Raw genomic sequence first — 15,003 nt, 5'->3', positions numbered from 1 at the left:
TAGCTATATTGGGGTACTCTCGGTTTTCCTACATAGTACTTTCAGTTTGACTTGTATTATTTACAAAATGGAGTAAATTTAGTCATAATTGTGTTTGCTATATCTAATTTTTGAGTATTCTTCATAGTTTTTTTTGTTCCAACCCCTCTTCTATTTTATTTGGTTTAACTCATTTGACATGCGCTATTTTTGAGTCTAGGGTTTTGCCGTTGACACTGTTTCGATCATTGTTCCGACACCTCTTGAGGGGGGAGGAACTATATACTTAAAAGAGTTTTTTTGTTCAGACAATTTTGACCGATTGATAAATTCATCGTAGAGAGTTGTGAGTGGTATCTTTAAAAAGTCTGTCCAGCGTAGAATATGGAATTAAAAAGATTTTTTTTTTAATTTCGTTTTCCAGAGCGAGTTATCGAGGTTTAAGTTTTTGTGAATATTGAGACTGATTTGCGCTATTTTTTTTTTTCATATATTCCAGAAGTTTCGCCTAACATTTAGACAATTTTGTTTAATAAAATATGTTAAAATTGTTCACAGTAGTGTTGTTGATTTGATTTTCAAAGACAAAAAATATTGCCGAATATTTTGATTTAATTTTTTGGCTAAAGTTCTGACAAAATTTTTCAAAAATCAGACGTTTTCATATAAATTGCACGAAACAAGCTTCTTTGGTCCACTTCTATTAAATTTGTCGGAAGTACACACCCAAAAACCACTAGAAAAGTCTTTGCAATCTTCAAAGGGAGTTAGTCCTACCTCCACTTCCATTGAGAGTACTCTGGAATTAAAGTTTTGCAGTTTTTTGATAAATTTTCTCGATGATTATCGAAAACTCAGGATTCATTTTGACATTTTACTAACAAACTATTTATATCTATATCTTTTGAAAGAATTAGGCGTTCTTAATGGACGAACAGAAATAGCCAGGCTCATTTCGGGCCAATCTTGGACTGATACAATAGAAAAATATTTCAGATTTTAATCAGTTGTTCTTTTTTTAAAAAAAGTTTGATCTTTTTTGTTTTAATTAAAGAACAGAGCAACTCAAGTTAAAGCTCACTGGTGATAAGTCCCATTGTTTTCCTAGTCAACTCCAAATAATGAATACTTGAAAGCTTTTGATCTCTTTGATTTTAAAATATCTAATTTTTAAATAAACCATGAGTTTTGAACTTGGCCACTACTTTTTCTCTAAATTTGTTCAAATTATAGTTTAGTGTCCTTAAAGGACGAAAGCTTCGTCGTTCTACTGAATTAAAAATTATTCTTTGTTGAGGTTTGTCTTGTCAATCTATGTTTTTCTGGCTTTGATACTACAAGACTTCACAAAAAATTTTGGCTTTTCGGCATTTGCCCATTTTTGACGCCTTTTTCTCGTTTTGTCACTTTGTTACATTATTCACAGCTCAAATAACACATTACCGGCGTTCAAAATGAAGTACAATTGAACATTTGAATAAGTCAAAACCTTTAAAGGTACAGATGATGGTTTTAACGGCTTCGATGCCACTTACTCGAAGATTTTAATTGAGATTTTTATAATTTCTTTTGTCTTTAACTGTCAATTTCATTTTGCCTTTTAGTGGCCTGAGTTCTCCTGATGCATAACAAGTCTCACCTCTTTTTTATGGAGGATTACAAGAGCCTATATTATTATTTGAGAAGATGGCTGCTGACTTTTTTATCTTTAAAAACAATTCTTTAAAAGAATAGTTCTAACTTCTCATTTTTGTTCTTTTTTTGTGTTTTTGTTACCTAGTCTCTTTACAGATCAATTGTGAGATTATTATTCTCCAGAGAAGGTGCAAGTTCACAATTTCTTAAATTTGAAAGAATTCGTTTTGACTTTACTGGTTTCGACAAAATCTTTTTGCAAAAAAAAGTAACTTTTGATTTTTGTCTATTTTTGACGATCTTTTTATAATTGTACCAGAAATTCTAAAAAGTTGCAGGTTGTAGTGGCTTCCTTTGGATAAACAAACGCAACTATTTCTGTGTTTTTTGTAGCTAATGGCTTCATAATTTTGAAAAAAACTGTTTTCGAAAATTACAAGCTTAATTTCCCGCCTTTTTCGATTTTTGATCTTTTTTTAACCTAGTGTCATAGACGAGAGGTCACATTACAAATAAACAAATTATTGGCCTTCAAAACAATGCAACCAGACATATTTTGATGATAAGAATATGGCTGTACAGCTTCGACACTGTTTTTTAAAAGTTTCAATTGAATTTTTGTCTGTTGTCTATATTTGTTGTTCTTTTCCTATCCGCGAAAAAACTGAACAAAGAGAGGTCCTAATGCCCTCCTGTTTATACATTATTCACAATAATTTGTTTGGATAATTTCAGTTGATATCTAATGGTTTCCATTATTTGGAAATTAATTGTTTTTAATATTATAAGCGAATTTATTAACTTTGCTGTTTTTGTTCATTTTTGTCTAATTGTAACCCAGCCTTATTAGGGACTACTCCCATATATTTTTCTAGTAAATTACAAAATATTTTGCTCAGTTAAATTTTTATCGGACGGTATCTTGACTTTTTTTAAGTTTTTTCTCTTAAAAAATGGACAAAATATTTTGAATGTAATTAATGTTTATTGATGTTGTTTGACTTTGTTGTTAGTCTTGCCTCGCTTTCTTAATAAGGGCAGATCTCATCAATCTATTGCAGGATTTTACTGAAGTGTTTGCGTTGGTGGCGATATTTTTTTTCATATTACAGTTTTTTGAAAAATTTGGGGTTTTTCATCTGTTCCTTATATGGTAGACAGTTACTGAAGTGTTTGCGTTGGTGGCGATATTTTTTTCATCTTACAATTTTTTGAAAAATTTGGGGTTTTCCATCTGTTCCTTATATGGTAGACAATTATGCCGAAAATGTGGATGAGCGGGGTCAGAACTTTATGTGCGAACGCACATTACCAAGCCAATGTTTTTTGTGCATTCACAATGGTTTTCTTTATACTTTCGTCATAAATGTTAGTTTTTAGTAACAAAAGTTGCATTTAAATAAAAGGCAATTTTACGCCATGCTAGTTTTTTAAGGATTTTGGCCTTTTATTGAACTGAATATGATGTTGGTTAAATTCTTATTTACCCATTGAACAAAAATGAAAGCACAGAGTCTCAAGAAAAAATTGTTGGGGCAGTGCAATGTGCAAAAACTGTGCCTGAATGTTTTTATATTTTGATTGAATCCAGGCCCTTGACTTCTTCATTTTGCGTGATCTTAAATTAATTCTCTGTTTTTCTATTTTAACAGCAGACCACACTGTATTACTGAAAACTAAATAATAAACGCACAAAAAATTGGTGTCTTTTTTTAACTTTATATCTTAATAGTGGTTTAATCTAACCTCTAATGGCGTTTTCGTAAGTAGTTCGAATGCTTAAATGGTTGATGTACAGGCAAACTTGCAGATGCAATCGGGCAGTAATTGTGATATAAAAGAGGCTCTTACTCAAATTTGCATTTTGACTCCGCGTAATGTAATCTGCAAATGTAGCTTTTTTGGTAAGCTCTGTTTATATCTAACAACAAGAGACTTTAGCGTCTACGCAAGCGTACTTTCGCAGGAATTGTACTCTCGTACATTTTGCATTTTAGCGTCTACAAGAGCGTACTTTCGTAAGATCTTTTCGCATCTTTTCATGATCTTTGAAGTCAAATTGGAGTAGTTATTTTGGTCACGCCGAAACAAGAAGTGAATCGAAAAAGCGAGTGGTTATGCGGTGTGAAACTTTTCCGCTCTAATTGTAAACTAGAGTAAAAAAACGGTGTTTGAACGAAAATTCGCTTTCTCGTTATCAATTTTTGGATCAGATTTCATTCTAAATGATTTTCCCAAACCATTTATAGTTAATTCTAGGCCTAGTTTTTGTTGGAACCAAATTTCCATTTCTCGCTAGTGGTTATTTGTTCACATGCGGCATTTTGACATTGATTTTTCTGTTTTTTTTTAAAAATTTTTCGAACTGTTTTTTTTAGAAATGGTTTTTCCAATTGACTCATAGTCCGTTCTAGGTCTAGATTTTTGTTTACTCAAGGAAAATTCTTTGAATTGTACGTCAAGACTTGTCCTGCTATGTTTTTTTTATTTCGTCGTCAAGATTTTTGTTACGACCATATGACGTCACAATCACTTCAAATCTGTTTCTTGTTCAATCGTTCATGCAATTTAAACTGAAATGCGTGCGTGACGTCATTTTTCACTTCTAGTTGAGTAATTTTTTTGTTCTTTCACGTGGTTAAGTTTTTGGTCACATGTGACTTACCTCACTCTCAAAAATGACTTCCTCACTGTGAAGTTTTTTTCGGTACGTTAATTCAAAGAGATGAGGTCAAGTGAGTGTATATCACTCTAATTGAAGGTTATTTAAGAGCAGTCAACAGAAGCCGAAATAAGTTGAACAGATTCTTAGTCAAAACATGACATCCCAGCCTTTAATGAAAAGAATAATTTTTTGGTATGTCTTTTTTTACTTTTTATTGAGACTGCAAATCTACGTAGCTATCGCGGCCATTTTCTGGCAATCTGCCAGCTATGTTTGCTTCGCTACACCCAATTGATTCAACTTGTTGAGACGTTTGCTTTCCATGTTTATTGGAGTGGAGATACTTGATGATCATAAACTGGTATTGTTTTCTTCTTGAAGCTGTTCTGTATATCTTCACTTTGCTTCAAAATTGTTCCTATTTCTATCAATTTGGTCCCTGATTTGTAGCTTTCTGTCGTTCAACTCTTGGTCACGGTTAAGATTACTCACTATCCAAGAGTCTTCACTTCTAAAACTTAGTTTTAACATTACTCCAGTACAGAGTTTTGTGAGGTAGAATGATGGTAGTTAGATTCATTTATGGGCTGCTTGGTTTCCTACCAAACTGTGCGTGGAATAGACTATTCTTAATCGTTTTTTAATTGTATAAACAAAATTGATGCACAACAGCATTTATCGCCTCTTTCACATCAAAATACATTTTAGTTTTCTCTGATTAGATGTGACTGAAATTTCGTTTTTTTGTCTGTGTTAGACGTTCAACGGCATCAAGCCGTCTATTGCCCCTAACGGAAGAAACTATCAAATCAGAAATTTGATAGGCACAGAAGTCTTTAACAGTTATTCGTTTTACACATTGGTTGTAAAATAATCTGGAACACAATTTTCGACGTTTTTAGCATCTGTATTAGTAACGAATTTTACTCTTGGTTAATTTTGAGAACAAGAAATATTTTTTTACAATTCAAAGAAATTGAATTGTATTGGGGCGCTATCTTTTTTTACGACTCGAAGAGGAGTATTGGAGAAGTCCTTTTTTAATCAATTTTATTGGAGTGAATTTTGAAGCGGGAAATGAAACACGTGAAAAAATTTGGAGTGATTTTGTTGCTGAAAAAAATGAAGAGTGGAGCGAAAAGGGAGTGTTTTTTTGTTCATATCGCTGTTTTCTAGAGAGCGAGAAATTGAGGTGTAAAAAAAAATTCTGTAAGCGAGCAAAATTTTTTGTTCACGTGCGGCAATTTTAAACATTTTTTTCATTTATTTTGGTTAAGAGGTTTGGTTATGATTTTATTTTAATTTTAGGATGGTTTCTGTAGTGGTTTGAAGGTTTCTGTAAATTCATACGAATTTTATGAAAATTCGGAGGTTTTAATGTATTTTGCTGATTTTGACGTTTATTTGACGTTTGCGTTTCTTTTGACAATTATTTTGTTTTACTGGCTCAAATGGGTATCGAAGGAACCCCTTCTACTTGAGCAAATTTAAGATAACAATTGGTTATAGTTTTGTGGGTACGAAACCTTTTTTTGTTGAAAAAAATGACAAAATTTTCAAGCCGTCTATTGCCCCTAACGGAAGAAATTATCAAATCACTAATTTTATAGGCACAGAAGCCTTTAACAGTTATTCGTTTTAGGCACCCAGCCTGCCATATTGGTTGTAAAATATTCTGGAACACAATTTTCGACGTTTATAGCATCTCTATTAGTAACGAATTTTACTCTTGGTTAATTTTGAGAACAAGAAATATTTTTTTACAATTTAAAGAAATTGAATTGTATTGGGGCGCTATCTTTTTTTACGACTCGAAGAGGAGTATTGGAGAAGTCCTTTTTTAATCAATTTTATTGGAGTGAGTTTTGAAGCGGGAAATGAAACAGGTGAAAAAATTTGGAGTGATTTTGTTGCTGAAAAAAATGAAGACTGGAGCGAAAAGGGAGTGTTTTTTTGTTCATATCGCTGTTTTCTAGAGAGCGAGAAATTGAGGTGTAAAAAAAAATTCTGTAAGCGAGCAAAATTTTTTGTTCACGTGCGGCAATTTTAAACATTTTTTTCATTTATTTTGGTTAAGAGGTTTGGTTATGATTTTTTTTTTAATTTTAGGATGGTTTCTGTAGTGGTTTGAAGGTTTCTGGAAATTCATACAAATTTTATGAAAATTCGGAGGTTTTAATGTATTTTGCTGATTTTGACGTTTATTTGACGTTTGCGTTTCTTTTGACAATTTTTTTGTTTTACTGGCTCAAATGGGTATCGGAGGAACCCCTTCTACTTGAGCAAATTTAAGATAACAATTGGTTATAGTTTTGTGGGTACGAAACCTTTTTTTGTTGAAAAATATGACAAATTTTTCAAGCCGTCTATTGCCCCTAACGGAAGAAATTATCAAATGAGTAATTTTATAGGCACAGAAGCCTTTAACAGTTATTCGTTTTAGGCACCCAGCCTGCCATATTGGTTGTAAAATATTCTGGAACACAATTTTCGACGTTTATAGCATCTCTATTAGTAACGAATTTTACTCGTGGTTAATTTTGAGAACAAGAAATATTTTTTTACAATTTAAAGAAATTGAATTGTATTGGGGCGCTATCTTTTTTTACGACTCGAAGAGGAGTATTGGAGAAGTCCTTTTTTAATCAATTTTATTGGAGTGAGTTTTGAAGCGGGAAATGAAACACGTGAAAAAATTTGGAGTGATTTTGTTGCTGAAAAAAATGAAGAGTGGAGCGAAAAGGGAGTGTTTTTTTTTGTTCATATCGTTGTTTTCTAGAGAGCGAGAAATTGAGGTGTAAAAAAAATTCTGTAAGCGAGCAAAATTTTTTGTTCACGTGCGGCAATTTTAAACATTTTTTTCATTTATTTTGGTTAAGAGGTTTGGTTATGATTTTATTTTAATTTTAGAATGGTTTCTGTAGTGGTTTGAAGGTTTCTGGAAATTCATACGAATTTTATGAAAATTCGGAGGTTTTAATGTATTTTGCTGATTTTGACGTTTATTTGACGTTTGCGTTTCTTTTGACAATTATTTTGTTTTACTGGCTCAAATGGGTATCGAAGGAACCCCTTCTACTTGAGCAAATTTAAGATAACAATTGGTTATAGTTTTGTGGGTACGAAATCTTTTTTTGTTGAAAAATATGACAAATTTATCAAGCCGTCTGTTGCCCCTAACGGAAGAAATTATCGAATCAGTAATTTTATAGGCACAGAAGCCTTTAACAGTTGTTCGTTTTAGGCACCCAGCCTGCCATATTGGTTGTAAAAAATTCTGGAACACAATTTTCGACGTTTATAGCATCTCTATTAGTAACGATTTTTACTCTTGGTTAATTTTGAGAACAAGAAATATTTTTTTACAATTTAAAGAAATTGAATTGTATTGGGGAGCTATCTTTTTTTACGACTCGAAGAGGAGTATTGGAGAAGTCCTTTTTTAATCAATTTTATTGGATTGAGTTTTGAAGCGGGAAATGAAACACGTGAAAAAATTTGGAGTGATTTTGTTGCTGAAAAAAAATGAAGAGTGGAGCGAAAAGGGAGTGTTTTTTTGTTCATATCGCTCTTTTCTAGAGAGCGAGAAATTGAGGTGTAAAAAAAACTCTGTAAGCGAGCAAAATTTTTTGTTAACGTGCGGCAATTTTAAACATTTTTTTCATTTATTTTGGTTAAGAGGTTTGGTTATGATTTTTTTTAAATTTTAGGATGGTTTCTGTAGTGGTTTGAAGGTTTCTGGAAATTCATACGAATTTTATGAAAATTCGGAGGTTTTAATGTATTTTGCTGATTTTGACGTTTATTTGACGTTTGCGTTTCTTTTGACAATTATTTTGTTTTACTGGCTCAAATGGGTATCGAAGGAACCCCTTCTACTTGAGCAAATTTAAGATATCAATTGGTTAGAGTTTTGTGGGTACGAAACCTTTTTTTGTTGAAAAATATGACAAATTTTTCAAGCCGTCTATTGCCCCTAATGGAAGAAATTATCAAATCAGTAATTTTATAGGCACAGAAGCCTTTAACAGTTATTCGTTTTAGGCACCCAGCCTGCGATATTGGTTGTAAAATATTCTGGAACACAATTTTCGACGTTTATAGCATCTCTATTAGTAACGAATTTTACTCGTGGTTAATTTTGAGAACAAGAAATATTTTTTTACAATTTAAAGAAATTGAATTGTATTGGGGCGCTATCTTTTTTTACGACTCGAAGAGGAGTATTGGAGAAGTCCTTTTTTAATCAATTTTATTGGAGTGAGTTTTGAAGCGGGAAATGAAACACGTGAAAAAGTTTGGAGTGATTTTGTTGCTGAAAAAAATGAAGAGTGGAGCGAAAAGGGAGTGTTTTTTTGTTCATATCGCTGTTTTCTAGAGAGCGAGAAATTGAGGTGTAAAAAAAATTCTGTAAGCGAGCAAAATTTTTTGTTCACGTGCGGCAATTTTAAACATTTTTTTCATTTATTTTGGTTAAGAGGTTTGGTTATGATTTTATTTTAATTTTAGAATGGTTTCTGTAGTGGTTTGAAGGTTTCTGGAAATTCATACGAATTTTATGAAAATTCGGAGGTTTTAATGTATTTTGCTGATTTTGACGTTTATTTGACGTTTGCGTTTCTTTTGACAATTATTTTGTTTTACTGGCTCAAATGGGTATCGAAGGAACCCCTTCTACTTGAGCAAATTTAAGATAACAATTGGTTATAGTTTTGTGGGTACGAAACCTTTTTTTGTTGAAAAATATGACAAATTTATCAAGCCGTCTGTTGCCCCTAACGGAAGAAATTATCGAATCATTAATTTTATAGGCACAGAAGCCTTTAACAGTTGTTCGTTTTAGGCACCCAGCCTGCCATATTGGTTGTAAAAAATTCTGGAACACAATTTTCGACGTTTATAGCATCTCTATTAGTAACGATTTTTACTCTTGGTTAATTTTGAGAACAAGAAATATTTTTTTAAAATTTAAAGAAATTGAATTGTATTGGGGCGCTATCTTTTTTTACGACTCGAAGAGGAGTATTGGAGAAGTCCTTTTTTAATCAATTTTATTGGAGTGAGTTTTGAAGCGGGAAATGAAACACGTGAAAAAATTTGGAGTGATTTTGTTGCTGAAAAAAAATGAAGAGTGGAGCGAAAAGGGAGTGTTTTTTTTTGTTCATATCGCTCTTTTCTAGAGAGCGAGAAATTGAGGTGTAAAAAAAAAATCTGTAAGCGAGCAAAATTTTTTGTTCACGTGCGGCAATTTTAATCATTTTTTTCATTTATTTTGGTTAAGAGGTTTGGTTATGATTTTATTTTAATTTTAGGATTGTTTCTGTAGTGGTTTGAAGGTTTCTGTAAATTCATACGAATTTTATGAAAATTCGGAGGTTTTAATGTATTTTGCTGATTTTGACGTTTATTTGACGTTTGCGTTTCTTTTGACAATTATTTTGTTTTACTGGCTCAAATGGGTATCGAAGGAACCCCTTCTACTTGAGCAATTTAAGATAACATTTGGTTATTGTTTTGTGGGTACGAAACCTTTTTTTGTTGAAAAATATGACAAAAAAATTGCAAAAATTGGAACTATATTTCAAAACTTTTTGCAGTTTTTCGTTTTTATTTCTGTTTTCAGACAAGTTGCTTAGCCTATTATAATTTGCCAATTGTTTTGCGAGCATCTGGATACCCTATTGGCTGATGGGAATTTTTCTTTGGATTTACATGCTTTTGAAACGTTAAAAAACTTCATATGTTTTTCCTGTTTTTTAGTGAAAGTTGTTATTAAAAGCTTTTTTTCATTAAGCCTCAAGTATTTTATAAAAACTCACATAAGTAGTAAGTGTTTTGATGAAATAATTTTGGCAGAGATTGTTTTTTGGGGATCTCAATTAATAACAAAATTTGATCTGAGTTTTTTATCATATTTTAACAGATTTGATTTTATTGTTTTTACTTTTTTGTTTCATGGTTTTGTTTCAAGATAATCATAAGTTAGTGAAGGCACGTTTTTTGACGAGTATTTGGATGGCGTTTGAATGGTTTTTTTAAAGATCTGTTCACACATTTTCATGATTTTTGAAGTCAAATTGGAGTAGTGATTTTGGTCACGCCGAAACAGGAAATGAATCGAAAAAGCGCGTGGTTTTGCGGCGTGACTTTTTTTGCTCTAATTTTAAAGAAAAGTAAGAAAGCGGTGGTTGAACAAAAAATTCGCTTTCCTGCTATTGGTTTTTTGTTCACATGCGGCAATTTCACTTTGGTTTTCACTGTTTTTTCAGTTTTTTGAGTCGAATTTATTTCTAAATGGTTTTCCAATCCATTCATAGTTCACTCTGGGCCTAGATTTTTGTTAGAATCAAATTTACATTTGATTTTACAATCGAATTTACAAAATCTCGCTAGGTTTTTGTTCTCGCTAGCGGCATTTTGACATTGATTTTTTGTTTTTTTTTGTTTTTTTTAATCTGATTTTTTTTAAATGGTTTTCCCAACTCACTCATAATCCCTTCTAGGTCTAGTTTTTTGTTTGGTCAATGAAAATTCTTTGAATTGTACGTCAGGACTTGTCCTGCTATGTTTTTATTTTCGCTCCCTGGTATTGGGCCTGCACAGTCTAACTGATTTTTATCATTCCGTTTAGAACTTATTATAAGATCATTCTAATTTTGTTATCTTTTGATGGATTTGAGAATCTTGCCGTGTTCTGTGGATACGTTGCAGGCCTTAACTTCATTCAGTAAGTCTGTCTTACGGAAATTTGACCACACGCTTTTGGAATTTCTGTCACTCCCCTGATTCCCGGGTGCGCAGAATGAAATCGATACAGTTAACAGTTCAACTTGTAAAAACCACTTTGTAATCGATAATGTTGCAACTTATTCTATTATGTTAAGATTATGTTTTTCCAATATGCATGAATTTGTTAGTGTTTTTTCTCGTCTTCTTATCATTTGATCTAATTAGCTTCACTAACTTCACAACTTATGGCGACATATATTAGTAAATGTGGTAAATATTGCTGCATTCAGTAAGTTTTAAATGAATTCTCAATTTTTCAACTGCACTCGTCATTTGTTATGGATTTCTTACTACTGATTGATACGTCAAGGGGTTATAAAAGCAGATAAGTAATTACGATGTCTCCCTAATTTTTAATGCTGACTTAGGAGGCTAGGCAGATTCATCCTTCGGAATTAGGAATTTTCAGAGTTGTTTTCGCCAATTTTGTCTTTATGGTTTAAAATTGCATGTTTTTTAAATGGAAGCCATTAAAATATCGTCGTATCCCCACTTGCTATATTGAATTTACACCGTCTCTCTGTTTCTCTGTTGAGAGGTATTTAACCATTTGTGTGTTTCAGACCTAGATATGAAAAACCATGCAGGGCTAATCACATTACTATATTTGGCATTTCATACTCATTTAATGCTTTTTTCAGAACTATTAATTTTTACAGAATGTCATTTTTACAGAATATTCTCTTTCACTGTTATTGCGATTAATTAAATAAATAACTGCCACTACTTTATATAATTCTTCAATCTCATTGTTTTCTGTACCCCCTTCCTGACATCTTTCTAAGATATCAGATCCTTTGCCGACGCTGATCCGCGTTGAACTGAAAAGGTGATTAAATTTCGATCAATTGACGTTGTTTACTGATCCAACCGTTTGGTTCCATTTCACAATAAAAAGTCCACAAATGTTTTATAGATATATATTAAAAACTTTTTAACTGCTTTGATTGGTATTATGGATCCACCATGCATTGCAGTCCAAACTTTGAATTTCTTTGGCCAATCGTTTTGTATCTAAGCTCAAAAGACCACCTGTGTCAACCACAATGTTCTATTCTCGACTTTCTACTTTAGTCAAACTTTTGGGCTCATTAGTTCCAGTGTCTGACTCAGCGTTGATTATACTGATGGAATGATGGTCACTGGAGCTATCGTTCCATTAGAGCAATTCTAAAGAAAATTTGATTCTGTTTAGCTCAGATTGACCAATACCTGATTCTGCTGTTTCACCAACGTGATGACAAAGTTTTTGTTCCTACCCACTTTATTGTGGGAGGAGCTATTCAGACCATTTTTGTTCAGACAATTTTGGCCGATCGATATAATCATGGTAGAGAGTTGAGAGTGGTAACATTAGAAAGCCCGTCCAGCATAGAATATGGAATTAGTAAGAGTTTTTCAATTTTCCTTTATTAAAGGGAGTTATCGAGGTGTATAGTTTTGTGAATATTAGACGTAATTCAGCTGTTTTTATTCACATTTTCGGTATTTTTGACCAAAATTTCGTCACTTTTACTAAAATATCTTAAAATTCTCAACTGTAGTGTTTTGGATTTTATCTCTAAAGATAGAGGAGGGCTGCTGAATAATTTTTTGCCTAGAATTTAAGCTAAATTTTTCAAAATTCAGACTTTTTTCGTCAAAAATGGGACCAAAATTTGATTTTTTAGCCCCCCTGCTTTTAATTTGCTGCAAGTAGACACCTTAAAACTCGAACCATATTCTTTTTAAGCTCAAAAAAGAGCCCGTTGTACTCCCGCGCGATCTTTAAGAGAATTCTGGAATTATAAACCTGAGAGTTTTTTGCAAATTTAATTTCGATAATTGTACAAAATGCATTATTTAAGTTTGACAAAATAAAAATATTTGCTTAAGATTGATTCATTTCTCAACCAATTGAACAATTGAGTGTTTTGTTAGAATCGGAGCACAAGCTGACCTTGATCTGGTCATTTATCCTTGCGATAAAAAACATTAAAAGATTTTAATGGGGCGCGAACTTTTTTTCAAAACATTTCCGCTGTGTAACTTTTTTATGTAAATTATTGACAAAAACTTCTAATTGGGGCTCAATTAATGACAAATACAAACTACAATGAACGAGGCCCAATGACACTATATCATGATTTCAGAGTTAAGCTCATGGTTTTCGTAAAAAATTTATTGACTTCATGAGTCTTGCTTTCATTAGGAGCTGGCTAAAAAAGAAATTAGACCAATCTTTCAGTTGTTATCTAAGGTCTGCTATGACTTTGAATATAGTTGATTAAAGAAAAAGCCGGTGAAATTTTGAACTTTGCCACTATTTTATATTATTTATCAGAAAAAGGTGGAAGCCATTTAAATGTGAGTTACAGATTAATGTTTGTAACGGTTTTATCTTCAACTAATGGTTTTTTGTTTTGATACTACGCGTTCTCGATATTTTTGAGCATAATTGCATATTTCATGTGTTCATTTTGTTTCCTTTTCGAATTTTCACATTATTGACGAGTCCAAAAAGATAGTTGGAAAAAATGGTATCTGTATATGTTATTTGTTTTTGGTACATAGTTTAAGCTTTTTGGGCAAAGACACAGTTATCTCGAAAAGTTTTGAAGATTTTTTTTTGTTTTGCCCATGTTTGTCTACATTTTTGTTGTTGTACGCCATATACATGATATCGATAAGTCTTAATTTTTTCTCAAGGTTATATAACTCAGCCTTGTTAAAGATTTCAGTTTATACTTGTTTGTTTCATTTATTGAGTTTCAAACTAAATTTTAAAAAACTATGTAAGTCAGTCTCACTAATTAAAAATCTCAATTATTCTTGCTGATTAGATTTAAGGTTCTTGCAGATAACATCTTATAAATACAGTGCCTTCAACATTGTGGTGTCATAAATTTGTTTGTGAAGTTTTGGCTTCTGCCTGCATTTGCTGTTATTTTTTGGTGTGATGGTTTAGTCTCACTAATGACAGTTCCAATAGGCTTTATGAGATGTTCCAACTTAATCCAACGCTTTTTTTGAAATCTTAAATCTGTTATGCCTTCAACATTGTGGTGTCATAAATTTGTTTGTGAAGTTTTGGCTTCTGCCTGCATTTGCTGTTATTTTTTGATGTGATGGTTTAGTCTCACTAATGACAGTTCCAATAGGCTTTATGAGGTGTTCCAACTTAATCCAACGCTTTTTTTGAAATCTTAAGTCTGTTATGATTTTCGAAAAAAATTGTTTGCAAAAACATGCTTGGGTTTTCAAGCTTTGTCTTATTTTTGGTTAGTTTTTCGGCCAGTTTGTAGCTTAGTCGATGTAAACGTAGGTCAAAATTCGTTTTCAGTGAGCTATAATTTATTCTTTATAACAGTTTTGGTTTCAAACATTTGTTTGTTGTCTTTGTTACTACTGTTACTGCGAGATATTATTAAATAGTTGAGATTTTATTTATTTATACATTATAAAGGATTAATATTTTCCTTCTAATTTATAACAATAATCTTAGGTCCTATTGGTTTTGAAACATTGCGCAATTGAACATTGGCTATTGACATGTCTCAATGGTTTCCTATTGGGACTTAAAGAACATTTTAGTGATTTCAGTTGATATCTAATAACATTAATAGCTGTGAAAATGTTTTCAAAAATAGGGACGTAATTTTGAACTTCGAAATTTATTGCTCTTTTTTGTCGACCTTTTAACCAGTCGCGTTGAGGCAAGGTCCCAGATCTTTTCTAATGAAGCATTGGTTAAATTGTTTCATTTAGGTTTTATCTGATGCGAGTTTGATTTTGTTATTATCTTTTTTTATTATAGACATCGAGTTTTGGTTTAAAAAAAAGTTTGTTTTTTGATTTTTATTATTGTCTTTTCTAGTAGTCCTGCTACCAACAACTTTCATCGGCCCTCTGGCATTGCATTTTTGTATTCCATTGGTTGTTTTTTGAACGATATG

Source organism: Convolutriloba macropyga, chromosome 3 (genome assembly GCF_964194025.1).
Source record: "Convolutriloba macropyga chromosome 3, txConMacr16.3, whole genome shotgun sequence".
Classification (NCBI taxonomy): Eukaryota; Metazoa; Xenacoelomorpha; order Acoela; family Convolutidae; genus Convolutriloba; species Convolutriloba macropyga.
Note: the sequence above shows the minus strand (reverse complement) of the source record.